This window comes from Xenopus tropicalis, chromosome 2 (genome assembly GCF_000004195.4).
Source record: "Xenopus tropicalis strain Nigerian chromosome 2, UCB_Xtro_10.0, whole genome shotgun sequence".
NCBI classification, from domain to species: domain Eukaryota; kingdom Metazoa; phylum Chordata; class Amphibia; order Anura; family Pipidae; genus Xenopus; species Xenopus tropicalis.
The window spans coordinates 9,805,399-9,818,426 of record NC_030678.2 but is presented as its reverse complement, the minus strand read 5'-3'; the positions used below and the strand labels follow the sequence as shown (position 1 = coordinate 9,818,426).

At 47.0% G+C, this 13,028-nt stretch overlaps 1 protein-coding gene across 1 annotated transcript in view; it reads right to left on the bottom strand.

Moving 5' to 3' along the window:
• The window catches only part of tmprss2.1 (transmembrane serine protease 2 gene 1), a 33,738-nt gene extending 27,912 nt beyond the window's left edge, over positions 1-5,826 (bottom strand). The window contains exon 1 of the mRNA XM_004912208.4: positions 5,732-5,826. The gene's annotated coding sequence lies outside the window, so the exon portion shown is untranslated. The remainder of the gene's footprint in view (positions 1-5,731) is intronic.
• Positions 5,827-13,028: the final 7,202 nt, after the last annotated feature.

Genomic DNA, 13,028 nt, shown 5'->3' with positions numbered 1-13,028 from the left:
GCTATGGGCTGAGCTGGGACACTACAGGACTCGCTCCATTCAGCTGAGCCGATCAGTGAGAATAATGAAGGTTCCAATGGCTGCTGTGTTGGCAGATTGCACAGTATCCAATGGCCCAGTTCTAAGCACAAGATCATTTTACAATCTGTATTTCACGCGGCTAAACAAAGCAGCCCTTTTGCTGGTGTGTCGGTGATCTGTCGGGGGCACAATACTGGCACGGGGTCTGCGGCGGCTGCCAAAACCCTGCCCTGGGCTCAGGGGCACTATTCAGCATGGGGGCAGCTAAAGGATGGAGGGCACGCTATGCTGGAAGGTCTCTAATGCTCCCAGTAATGCTCTCATTCACTCAGTCAGGAACATTGTATTGGGGGAAAAACACTTTATTTTGATGATAACATTCTTAAAGTTTTGGGTGAGGGAAAGTGTGTCCGTTTGATTGAATCAGGAACATTGGCAAACGAGTAGGTGGGAAGGGAGGAGGAGAGGAATAATGAGCTCTGGATGAGACCCATTGTGTCTCCTTCATCCGTTTGACACCTGTTGGTGCTTGGAGGCTCATTATCACCGGAGCTGAATAATAGACGTACACACAGATTAGTCTGGGTCCAACACCTCGGCCCCTGCAGGAAACTGTTGGCTGTAAACAAGTGTCATCCGATCCCATGATCAGAACAATAGCCATCATTCAGCTTATGGCACCGCTCCTGCTCCAGGTGGGTACTGGGGACTAACTGGCACCGCTGGGCACTAACCGGCACCATCTAACCCTACTAAACCTACTATCAGAGACACAGATGTAGTGGGCTGGGCAGCCATCCCTGTCTGGATACCCGTCTCCAAGGCCAGACCGGGGGTGAGAGAGTGTAGGACTGGCCAGACCGGGGGTGAGTGAGTGTAGGACAGGCCAGACCGGGGGTGAGTGAGTGTAGGACAGGCCAGACCGGGGGTGAGTGAGTGTAGGACTGGCCAGACCGGGGGTGAGTGAGTGTAGGACAGGCCAGACCGGGGGTGAGTGAGTGTAGGACAGGCCAGACCGGGGGTGAGTGAGTGTAGGACTGGCCAGACCGGGGGTGAGTGAGTGTAGGACTGGCCAGACCGGGGGTGAGTGAGTGTAGGACAGGCCAGACCGGGGGTGAGTGAGTGTAGGACAGGCCAGACCGGGGTGAGTGAGTGTAGGACAGGCCAGACCGGGGGTGAGTGAGTGTAGGACAGGCCAGACCGGGGGTGAGTGAGTGTAGGACAGGCCAGACCGGGGGTGAGTGAGTGTAGGACAGGCCAGACCGGGGGTGAGTGAGTGTAGGACAGGCCAGACCGGGGGTGAGTGAGTGTAGGACTGGCCAAGACTGGGGTGAGTGAGTGTAGGACTGGCCCAGACCGGGGGTGAGTGAGTGTAGGACAGGCCAGACCGGGGGTGAGTGAGTGTAGGACAGGCCAGACCCGGGGGTGAGTGAGTGTAGGACAGGCCAGACCGGGGTGGAGTGAGTGTAGGCTGGCAGACCGGGGGTGAGTGAGTGTAGGACAGGCCAGACCGGGGGGTGAGTGAGTGTAGGACAGGCCAGACCGGGGGTGAGTGAGTGTAGGACAGGCCAGACCGGGGGGAGTGAGTGTAGGACAGGCCGGGGTGAGTGGTGTAGGACAGGCCAGACCGGGGGTGAGTGAGTGTAGGCTAGACCGGGGGTGAGTGAGTGTAGGACTGGCCAGACCGGGGGTGAGTGAGTGTAGGACTGGCCAGACCGGGGGTGAGTGAGTGTAGGACAGGCCAGACCGGGGGTGAGTGAGTGTAGGACAGGCCAGACCGGGGGTGAGTGAGGGGGGGGCTCTTATATTGATAATGGGTGAGTGCAGGGGGGGCTCTTTTCTTTGGCCAGTCGGTGGGGATCCATGCACTGGTTAATGTGTGTTAATGAGTTAATGAGTGATCGGTACCTTAGATTGTAGACTCTGGGGCAGGGAATGATTTATAGTCTGTTAATGTGCTGCGGAAAATGTTAGTGATATATATAAATAAATAAAGGATATTATTTAAGGGGTTCTTGTGCATTACCCATCAGGACACACATACTGTAGCAGCCCAAGGACTCATAAGATGAATGGGGGAATGATATAAGAGGCTCAGGGCTCCTTTCCATTGTGATATTTGTAACCTGGCCATGTTTCATTCAGCCTTTACTTGCCCTTTAACCTCATTCTTTTGATGGAAATATTTACCAGTTTGTTGCGGGTTACGACCCACCCATTCAGATGAGAGTGACTTTTTATTTCTCTGACGCCAACGTTTATTATAAGCCGAACAATCAGAGTGAAATTTTATAACCGGATAGAAAGGAACAATCCCCATTCACGTTTAGTCACTGTGCCTGCTGGGGGCCACTTGCACAACATCAGCTCGGCAGAATATTTGGTTCTGTGAAGCGGACAAAGTCCATAACTAATTTGTATGTGATTATGTTAAACAATAAATACACATTTTGGAGCTGCACAATCTCGGGGGGTGGGGGGGGGTGGAGCCTGTCGATGCTTCCATTGTTTATCCCTACTAAATAGAAATAAAGGCCACAATTTCCCTCATATTTGCTGTCATTTGAAACCAATGGAAATGCTTTGTTAAGTGAAAAAGCCTTTTCTACATATTTGTTTTTTAACTGTTAAATATGATAAACTATGAGCAGTTATCAGGGTTCTTTCATGTTTCTGTTTAATAGGGGCCCATAGGAACAATACTAGGGGCAAAGGTGCCTAAGTCTTAACAATATGGCGGAGACCTCCAACTCACTAACCATCATTCTAACCCTACTGTACACACTGCGGGGTCTGGGATTCAGAATAGGCCCTGGCATTTCAAGTACACAGAGACCCAAACAGCCCCCCCCCGACCAATAAATAGTGACTGTCTATGGCAGGGGTGGGCACACTTTTTGGCTCAGGGGCCGTTTCCGCTCGTCAGTACCCCCATTGCGGATTCGGCAGGCTGAATTAAAAAGATCAACGGGCCAGACGTGGCCCGTGGGCCGTAGTTTGCCCACCCCTAGTCTATGGCATCTTACAGTGGCCCCTCTGGCATTGGCCTGAACCCACACATTGCCAGTCTGGGTGCAACTATAGGTCTCAGTACCATCCCCATGTGTTCATTTTGCACCAATGGAGCTTACAATCAATGCCCTTATCACAGTCACTCAACACCAACAAACACTAAGGTGTGGAAGAAAACTTACGTACCCGGCGGAACCCCACAGAGAACCAACATCTGGCATTAAGCTCCAGACTCCAGCGTGGCACGGCCATGGTCCCACCCTTATGCAATATTTATATAACCCTAACATGCCCCACAGAGCTCAATGGAAAATGTTGAATCCTTCCCACTCCCTGCCTCCATGATGCAGTCACATTTTCTCTTCACTGTCCCACGGGCAATTGGATCCGTTGCATAAGAAGCCATTAAGCCCATCATTATGTTTTTTTTCTGGCCAGCAAGATAAAACCAGAACAAACATAGGCCCAACGCATATTGTGCCCCCCAATGGGAATTGAATTCAGGGCCCAGCACTGCAAGACTATTGATGACACCACATGATTATGATGGTAAAACCCATTTGTGGCTCAGGATGCTGGAGTCCTGAGTTCGATTCCATCTTGAGCCCTATCTGCAAGGACATTGTATATTCTCCCGTGTCTGCTTGGGTTCCCTCTGGATACCCTTCTTTCCTCCTACACTTCAAACCCATACAGACAGGTTCCCGATAAAATTGGCCCAAGTGTGTGTGACTGTGATAGGGACCTTAGATTGTCAGCTTTGCTGGGGCAGGGACTGATAACAATGATGTATAATCTCTGTAAAGTGCATAAACGTTTCAGCCCTATATTAAAACAGGTAATAATACCATTGTTTTTGTTTAATAAAACCCTGATTTATATAAAACTGTGGCGAGATACAGGAACTGTTAATATAATGTCTGTGTTAAGGAGGCAAGATATAGACCAATAAAATTCAGAGCAAGTTGGGAGGTTCTAATATAGAGGGATCTCCTGATGGAGTGCCCAACAGATATCTCAATATTGGACTGATATCTATCAGTCGGGATGTAAAATCCTGTTGGTTGAGGCTCATTGATATGGTCATCTTCCCATGGGTCTGCCTTGGCCAATAATACAATCCAACCACTGCACCAAGGGCTAAACAAGTGGATTATATGGATATATGGAGCATGTGGATGGCCCAACCCCCTTGTTTGGTGAATATATTCATGTATAGAGAGCTTTAGTGAGGCTATAAACCCGGTGGTGGAAAGTTAAAGCTTGAAAGCACTTGGGGAGTAAAGCGGAGTCAAGTTGTAAAAATGCCAAGACTGGAACACAATTTTACGACTTAGGCGGAGTGTGTAATTTCTGAAGGTGCTGCTCCAAGTCCCACATTTATTCCCCGTCTACAAAAGCCGTAGTCACTGGCCACCGGCATGGCAGAATGTAATCGCCCAGCCGTAACAGTGGTTATAAATCCAGACATTCCACTATAATTGTAGGCATCGCTGTCCTGTCTAGAAACTGTGCCAACCTCTAAACCTTAATGGCCTCCACAAAGTCATTTATCTCTGACAATTTTGGCAGTTACACACAGAAATTCCTCGGTACATACTGTATCTCGCTCATAGAAAGGTAGAACTCATTAGTTCTAAAATCACCCATAATTTCAAAGGTATTTCCTAATATAAAACAGTAACACACTGTACCTTTTTCACCATAAATAGGACACATTTCAATTGACAAAATCACCAAGTGTCCTTCAGCGAGTCCCCCTTGTGCATTACCTCATCGGAATCAATGGAACTAACTCCTTGGGTTCTGTTCTTGGGAAAAACAAATACAGCAGATGTGGCTCTGTGGTGTGGCCCTGCGTCTGTAATATTGACCTACTGTGTCCATTGTATACATGGCTGGCTAGCTGCTAAATCCAACAGTCAAAAACAAACGGAATGACAAAGGCTCCTTCTCCAAGTTGTTTATATACTATTACCAGTATGTTCCAACAGCCGTAGGACAATGTTGGGGAGTTTGTAGTTCAATATCAAAATCCTGACCTTTTTTACTAATGGGCCACGTTCATTGGGGAGCAACAGAAGAATGATCAAAGTGCCTGGGATTGTCATATAAGGGCTGAGATGGCTCATAAAGCCCAGTTAGTGGTTGGGGATCACTGCTCCAAAGGGTTGCGACCATAGAATCGATAAATAGACCAACCACCGTAAAATTGGGTGACTGCCCTCATTGGTGTCCACTACCAATGGGGGCAGTCACCCAAGGGACTGGCAGCCATTAGGGAAGGAAAGACCCACTTAGAGACATTTTAGCACTAGACATTCCACATTATAGAAACCAGGACTGGAGGCTTATCTCCCTGACGACTTGGGGTTGGTGGGTCTATGCCCTGGGTCCTACAGAACATCAACTGTAGGTATAAAGAAACTTGGTGTAGCATTTGATTGGTGAGTGCAGGGGGCGGCGGGGACAGGATAGACAATAGCAAAATGAGGACAGTAGGGTAAGATGATGACTGCAGGACAAGTGGTACTTAATATCAGCGCTACCCAACCTGCTACCCTCCAGGTAGAAATATACAATAATGGAGACCACTCAAGAGCACTAAGCATATAAATAAAATTATATTCTCAATCTTCATAATAAACCTCCCCCCACACAAAGCAGCTTCTAGGAATTCAAGCTGTTCTTGCCTTACCTGGATCTGTGCTCCCTCCACCCGTCTCTCCAGTTATTTCCTTCCCGAGCTGTTCCTTGCTGTTATGATGCTGACAAATCATGGCCAATGAGTTACCTATTGACACAGGTATTACGTTCCTCCCCTCCCCTGAGCCAGGACACGCCTCCCCTGAACCCTTTCAGCGCCGGAGGATTTTAAATGGAAATGTAAATGAGTCCTCAGGTGTCTCTCCCTGCCCTGGAGACATAAATGAGACGGATTACACTGGAGAAAGTCGGAAGCAAAAACAAGTCCTCGCTTCTCGCTACGTAATCAAGTCATTTGCAAACAATCAGCCAAGGTTTCTAGGGTAGGGCAGAAAGGGCACTTGCCCTTGGATGGAGAAAACATCAACATCAGCTCCAGCTGAACTAGACTTCCCACATCTCCCAAAAGAGAGTTTTAATGCAGGTTATAGACGGGGACCCATGTTCCCTGCATAACCAGGGGCCCCTATTCTCTTATCTTAAGGTCCCCATACACGGGCCGATTCTAGCTGCCGATATGGGTCCTTTAGACGGACTTAGCAGCTTATTGGCCATGTATGGGCACTACTGACGGGCCCGCCCGACCCACATCTGGCCTGAAATCGGGCAGATATCAATCGGGCAGGTTTAAAAATGTATTGGATCGGGGACCGCATTGGCTTGTTGATATGGTCCCCGAACTGACTTTGCCTATACCCGTCGTTATAATTCCGAATTAGCCTGAAATAGCCCGATATCGCCCACCCGTAGGTGGGGATATCGGACGCCAAGTGAGCGGATCTTTACGTGTATGGCCACCTTAAGGCAAACAATGAAGATGTAAGGGAAAATCTAAGTTCACAATTAGGATTCTATTCCCTTTATTTGTCCCCTAATGTTCAGTAAAACACGTTCAGAGATGTCCCCATGTCATCAGTAATAAAGATCCACTTTATAGAGTTTATTTCATGTTCCCATTTAATGTGAAGATGAATTAGGACCCAGGAGTTAAGGTCCCCATACACGGGCCGATTGTAGCTGCTGATATGGGTCCCTTAGACTGATTCGGCAGCTAATCGGCCCGTGTATGGGCATTACCGACGGGCCTGCCCGACTGATATCTGAAATTGGACAGATCTCGATTGGGCAGGTAAGGAAATCTAGTCGGATCTGGGACCACATCGGCTCATTGATACGGTCCCCAGACCAACTTTGCCTATATCCAACATTATAACGATTGAATTAGCCTGGATTCTCCCGATATCGCCCACCCGTAGGTGGGGGATATCGGGAGAAGATCTGCTCGCTTGGCAATGGCAATGTCTTAAGGTGTATGGGGACCTTTAATCATTATCCCTCCTTAATGACATGGGGTTAGCTGACCCACGCAACTACAGGGAGGCTTATTCATTTTCTTTATAGAGCCCTGGCATATTCCATAGCACCTCCCAGAGATTAATACTCACAAACTTACATCCCCTACCAAATAACCTGGCTCTGTGTGTTGGGGGGAACCCCAAGAAGAGACACGAAGAACATACAAACTTGTCATATGTAGGGGTACAAGAGCTGGAGCACTGAGCAGTACAAAATTGAGAGAATTTGCCCCCGTACCATTGTAAATTGCACCCAGAATCCCTTGGAACTACCCAGTTTGCACATTCTGAATGAGACTCAGGCTAAGACCAATACAGGGCACTAGTGATGAGCGAGTCTGTCCCGTTTCGCTTTGCCGTAAAATTCGCAAAATGGCAAGAAATTTCACGAAGCGGCGAAAAATTCACGAAGTTGCACAATTTTTTTTTCGGTTGCCCGTGTCTTTTTTGGTCGCCCGCATTGGTTTTTTGTCACCCGCGCTTTTTTTGACGCAACCGCGCACAGTTTGACACCAATGGCGAAATGCGGAAATTTGCTAAGAATCCACGTCTGGCGAACAAATCCGCTCATCACTTCAGGCTAAGACCAATACAGGGCACTAGTGATGAGCGACTCTGTCCTGTTTCGTCATAAAATTTGGGAAACGGCAAGAAATTTGACGAAACTGAAAAATTCGCGAAATGCATTTGTCACACAATTTTTTTTTTTTTGTCGCCCGCGTCATTTTTGTAGCCCGTGTCTTTTTTGGTCGCCCGCGTTGGTTTTATTTTTCACCCGCACTTTTTTGATGCAACCGCGCCCAGTTTGACGCCAGTGGTGAAATGCGGAAATTCATTGCGAATCCAAGCCTGGCGAAAAAATTCGCTCATCACTACAGGCTAAGACCAATACAGGACACTAGTGATGAGCAACTCTGTCCTGTTTCGCCATAAAATTCAGGAAACGGCAAGAAATTTCACGAAACGGTGAAACGCATTTGTCGCACAATTTTTTTCTGCTGCCCACGTCTTTTTTGGTCGCCCGATTTGACACGCGACAATTTTTCTGCGGCTAATGTTCAGGTAAAACTTTTTGTTGTACAAAGTATAAGAAGATGGGCCATGCTCTCAGCCAATGAGCAGTGAGCTCTGACTGGTCAACTCCAGTAAAATGAATAAAAGCTTGATCCTAATTGGTTGTTATGGGTTGCAACACAATAAATTTCCATACACCATGTGACTGTGTTTCTTTCTTTCCTGTACCTACCTACTTGCATTCTTGCAGCCCTACGTGATTTAACAAGAGCTTTTATTACCTTAGAAAAACCGTAGCCCACAACATACCTGTGATTTTCCCCACGGAGATTACGTGCCTTAAAGCAAGAGTTATATTTTCCTCATGCAATTCTATCCAGCTCACAGCCGCCAAACTTGTTTTGTAAGAGATTTAGCAAGCGGACTGGCCCCAGGCCAGCAGATTGGAGGCAGTGCTCTCAGTAAATAGTAATGATTCCCCTTGCGTTATATAGCACCAACATATTCCATAGTGTTGTACAGAGATTAAACCGCATTTAATGCCCCAGTAGACATTACAGTCTAAAGTCTCTATAGTCAGGTCAAAATATGCCAAGTACAAGGAAGCTCATACAGCCCCCCCAGCCCAATAAATAGTGACTGTCTATAGCATCTTACAGCAGCCCCTATGGCATTTGACAGGACCCACCAATTGCCAGTCCAGGGCTTCCGATCTTCCTCCATCACCTAAGGCACCACTGTTGATACAACCCCCGCTCAGGCTAGGGTGATGGGACAAGATAACTAGCACAGAGGCATAAGACACACATGATATATATTTAATCATATACCCTGATTAAAATAATATTTTGGTAGCCGTAACCTTATTGTAAGCCTATCCATGAACTATCTAGAACAGTGCTGTCCAACTTCTGTGGCACCCATGTAATCACAAGAGCTTTTAAGACCATGCCTAGGGCAGGCAGAGTATGGCACACACAGGCAGCATAGGGCAGGCAGAGTATGGCACACACAGGCAGGGTAGGGCAGGCAGAATATGGCACACACAGGCAGGGTAGGGCAGGCAGAGTATGGCACATACAGGCAGGGTAGGGCAGGCAGAGTATGGCACACACAGGCAGCATAGGGCAGGCAGAGTATGGCACACACAGGCAGGGTAGGGCAGGCAGAGTATGGCACACACAGGCAGCATAGGGCAGGCAGAGTATGGCACACACAGGCAGCATAGGGCAGGCAGAGTATGGCACACACAGGCAGCATAGGGCAGGAAGGGTATGGCACACACAGGCAGCATAGGGCAGGTAGAGTATGGCACACACAGGCAGGGTAGGGCAGGCAGAATATGGCACACACAGGCAGGGTAGGGCAGGCAGAGTATGGCACATACAGGCAGGGTAGGGCAGGCAGAGTATGGCACACAGGCAGCATAGGGCAGGCAGGGTATGGCACACACAGGCAGGGTAGGGCAGGCAGAGTATGGCACACACAGGCAGCATAGGTCAGGCAGAGTATGGCACACACAGGCAGGGTAGGGCAGGCAGAGTATGGCACACACAGGCAGCATAGGGCAGGCAGAGTATGGCACACACAGGCAGCATAGGGCAGGCAGAGTATGGCACACACAGGCTATGGGCAGTCAGAGTATGGCACACACAGGCAGCATAAGGCAGACAGAGTATGGCACACACAGGCAGGGTAGGGCAGGTAGAGTCTGGCACACACAGGCAGCATAGGGCAGGCAGAGTATGGCACACACAGGCAGCATAGGGCAGGTAGAGTCTGGCACACACAGGCAGCATAGGGCAGGCAGAGTATGGCACACACAGGCAATATGTGCCTCAACCTGGGACTCCAGCTGGAGCTTGCTCCTCACTGTCCAGCCAACCCCATGCATCTATATACCTCAACCTGGGACTACAGCTGGAGCTTGCTCCTCAGTGGAGTAGAATAAGATGTATAAGCCAGCCTGAGCCTGTAGAAATCAAATCAGTATGGAAAATTCCACAAACTCACATCTGATCTCAGTGTTCAGAATATGTGCTAATAAAATGACCAACCCTCCTGTGACAAAAACAATATACATGCTTTAGCATTTTACCCCTATGGCAACACACATGTGCCACGGCTAGTTAGGGATATCCAGCGGGAGCAGTCGGGTTTGCTCTGTTTGCGCAGATAATACATGGGAACGTGGATTAGTGTTTAGTGTTTAATGAGCAATTGAAAGGCAACTGCCTAATGGGGTTTCAGTCCAGTCTAATTAATATAATGATTGTATTGCATGCAACTATAATCTGTAATAAATAAACTTACATCACTCGCCGAGCTGTTACCCCATGGACGCTGTCCAACAAACATGGAGACCTTGGCTTGATCGTAATTTAAAGAAACAGTAACAGCAAAAAAGTGTTTTAAAGTAAATTAAATATAATGTACTTTTGCCCTGCACTTGTAACATTTTTTGTTTACTTATCTTTCTTAAATTGGACCCTAGCAACCAGGTAGCTGCTGAAATTCCAGCTGCAGCGCAAAAAGCTAAATAATTCAAAAACGAAAAAAAAAAATGAAGACCAAATGCAACAAACCCTCATGCATATGATATGAAGTTATTCTGTTTGCTCCCATATAAAACTAGAAGAGAACTAGAGCTAAAGTACACAAGGAGGCACAGCCCATTTGTATCCATTGACTTGCAGAGTGTTCTATCTCAGTTACCCATCTACCCTAAATGTCCTGGGATGTTAAGGGCTCCTAAGGCTTACATCAAAGTAGAATCTGCTAAAGTGGCAGTCAGGTACTTGGCAGTCAGTAATGTAGATTGTATGATCTATGGCGGAACATCAGATGAATTGTTTGACTTAAGCATAGGTACTATATGACCAACTCTTTGTGGCGAGGAAAGATACATATAGGAACCACAATGCCTTCTATTAGTTGTCTTGGCCTCTTCTTCTACTGGTAAAACCAGCTTAGATATCTACAGTAGGTTAAGTCCTTTAGTAATGGAGGCATGCCTCAGCTTACTACTGGGTATTTCTGGTGCTTGGAGACCCTGGACATTTCCAAGTCAACATTTATGGTTCAGCTGAAGGATTTCTAAACTCAAGGGTGTCCTTGAATGAGTGGGTATTCTTTGGAAGAAAAGTGGATGGGGCAGCTGATATTGCTTGGATGGCTACATACAGGGAAGATTATTGCTCATCTTTTGGGTTAGATCAGGGGTCCCCTACATTCAATTGTAAAAAGAGTTGGGGGGTCTATAGGAAGCTCTGATTGGCAGTACAGTTGGTTTAATGCAACCACAACTTTCCTCCAAGCCGACACCCAAGGGGTTGGTGGGGAATATGTTGCTTTAGAGCTACTGGTTGGGGATCACTGGGTTAGATTATCAGTTTCGGAAATCGGGGTCTTATATACTAGCATTTTGTATACAAAGTTACTAGTGATGAGCAAATTTTTTTGGCAGGCATGGATTTGCAGCGAATTTCCGCATTTTCGCCATTGACCATTGTTTTGCGAAACTTCCGGGAAAATTCGGCGTGAAAAAATTAGTCAAATTGGGCATGGTCGCATAAAAAAAAAAAGGGCATGATTGCGTCAAAAAAGCATGGACGACAAAATAATAGACGCTGGCGACAAAATAATAGACGCTGGCGACAAAATAATAGACGCGGGCGACAAAATAATAGACGCTGGCGACAAATAGTAGACGCTGGCGACAAAATAATAGACGCTGGCGACAAAATAATAGACATGGGTGACAAAATAATAGACGCTGGCGACAAAATAATAGACGCGGGCAACGTTTTGTGAATTTTTTGCCGTTTAGCGAATTTTATGGCGAAGCGAAATGGGACAGTTTCGCTCATCACTAAAAGTTACCTATTCTGGCTATGTAGATTACTGAAGATGCTCCATGTATTATCAATGTACTGAAATATATACAGATTAACTTATTAGAACCAGTTGAACCAGGAAAATCACCCGTAATCTTTGCAGCTCGGCTAAATGATTGTTTTATGTTTCCCTGAGTATATTCACACTCTTGATCTCTTGATCTCGTCATTTTTAGTTTATGTTTGATGAAGAACTCACCCTGTATGACATTAGCCCAAAATAGAAGCATTGTTACGAGCAGGCCTGTCCTTGTTCTCATACTGACACACCCAACTGGAAAGTCAAGAGGAGAAAGGAATGACAAAAATGCTCTCCTTGCGAGCACACTGTTACTCACGGACCTTCTAGCCCAGGGATCCCCAACCAGTGGCTCAGGGGTAACATGTTGCTCCCCAACCCCTTGGATGTTGCTCTCAGTGCCCCCAAACCAGGGAGTTATTTTTGAGTTCCTGACTTGGGGGCAAGTTTTGGTTGAATAAAAACAAGATTTCCTACCAAATAAAGCCCCTGTAAGCTGATAGGGGGCATAGAGGCCCCTAATAGCCAATCACAGCCCTTATTTGGCTCCTCCATGAACTTTTATGGTGCTTGTGTTGCTCCCCAAGTCTTTTTACATTTGACTGTGGCTCACGAGTAAGAAAGTTTGGGGACCCCTGTTCTAGCCAATGGACTGATCTAAATTCATAGGGCTTGATAATAATTGTGTATATGTTTCAGATGAGCACCCCTTCTCCTTTTAAATTGTTCAGCCCACATATAACAGTTTGAGACTAGTGATGAGCGATTCTGTTCCATTTCGCTTTGCCGAAAAATTCGCGAATCTTTCAAAAGATCTGCGAAATGCCAGAAATGTCGTGCTCCAAAAAAAATTGTCGCCCACGACTATTCTTTTGTCCCCCACGGCTATTATTTTGTTGCACGGCTATTCTTTTGTCGCCCGCAGCTATTATTTTGTTGCACGGCTATTATTTTGTTGCACGGCTATTCTTTTGTCCCCCACGGCTATTATTTTGTTGCACGGCT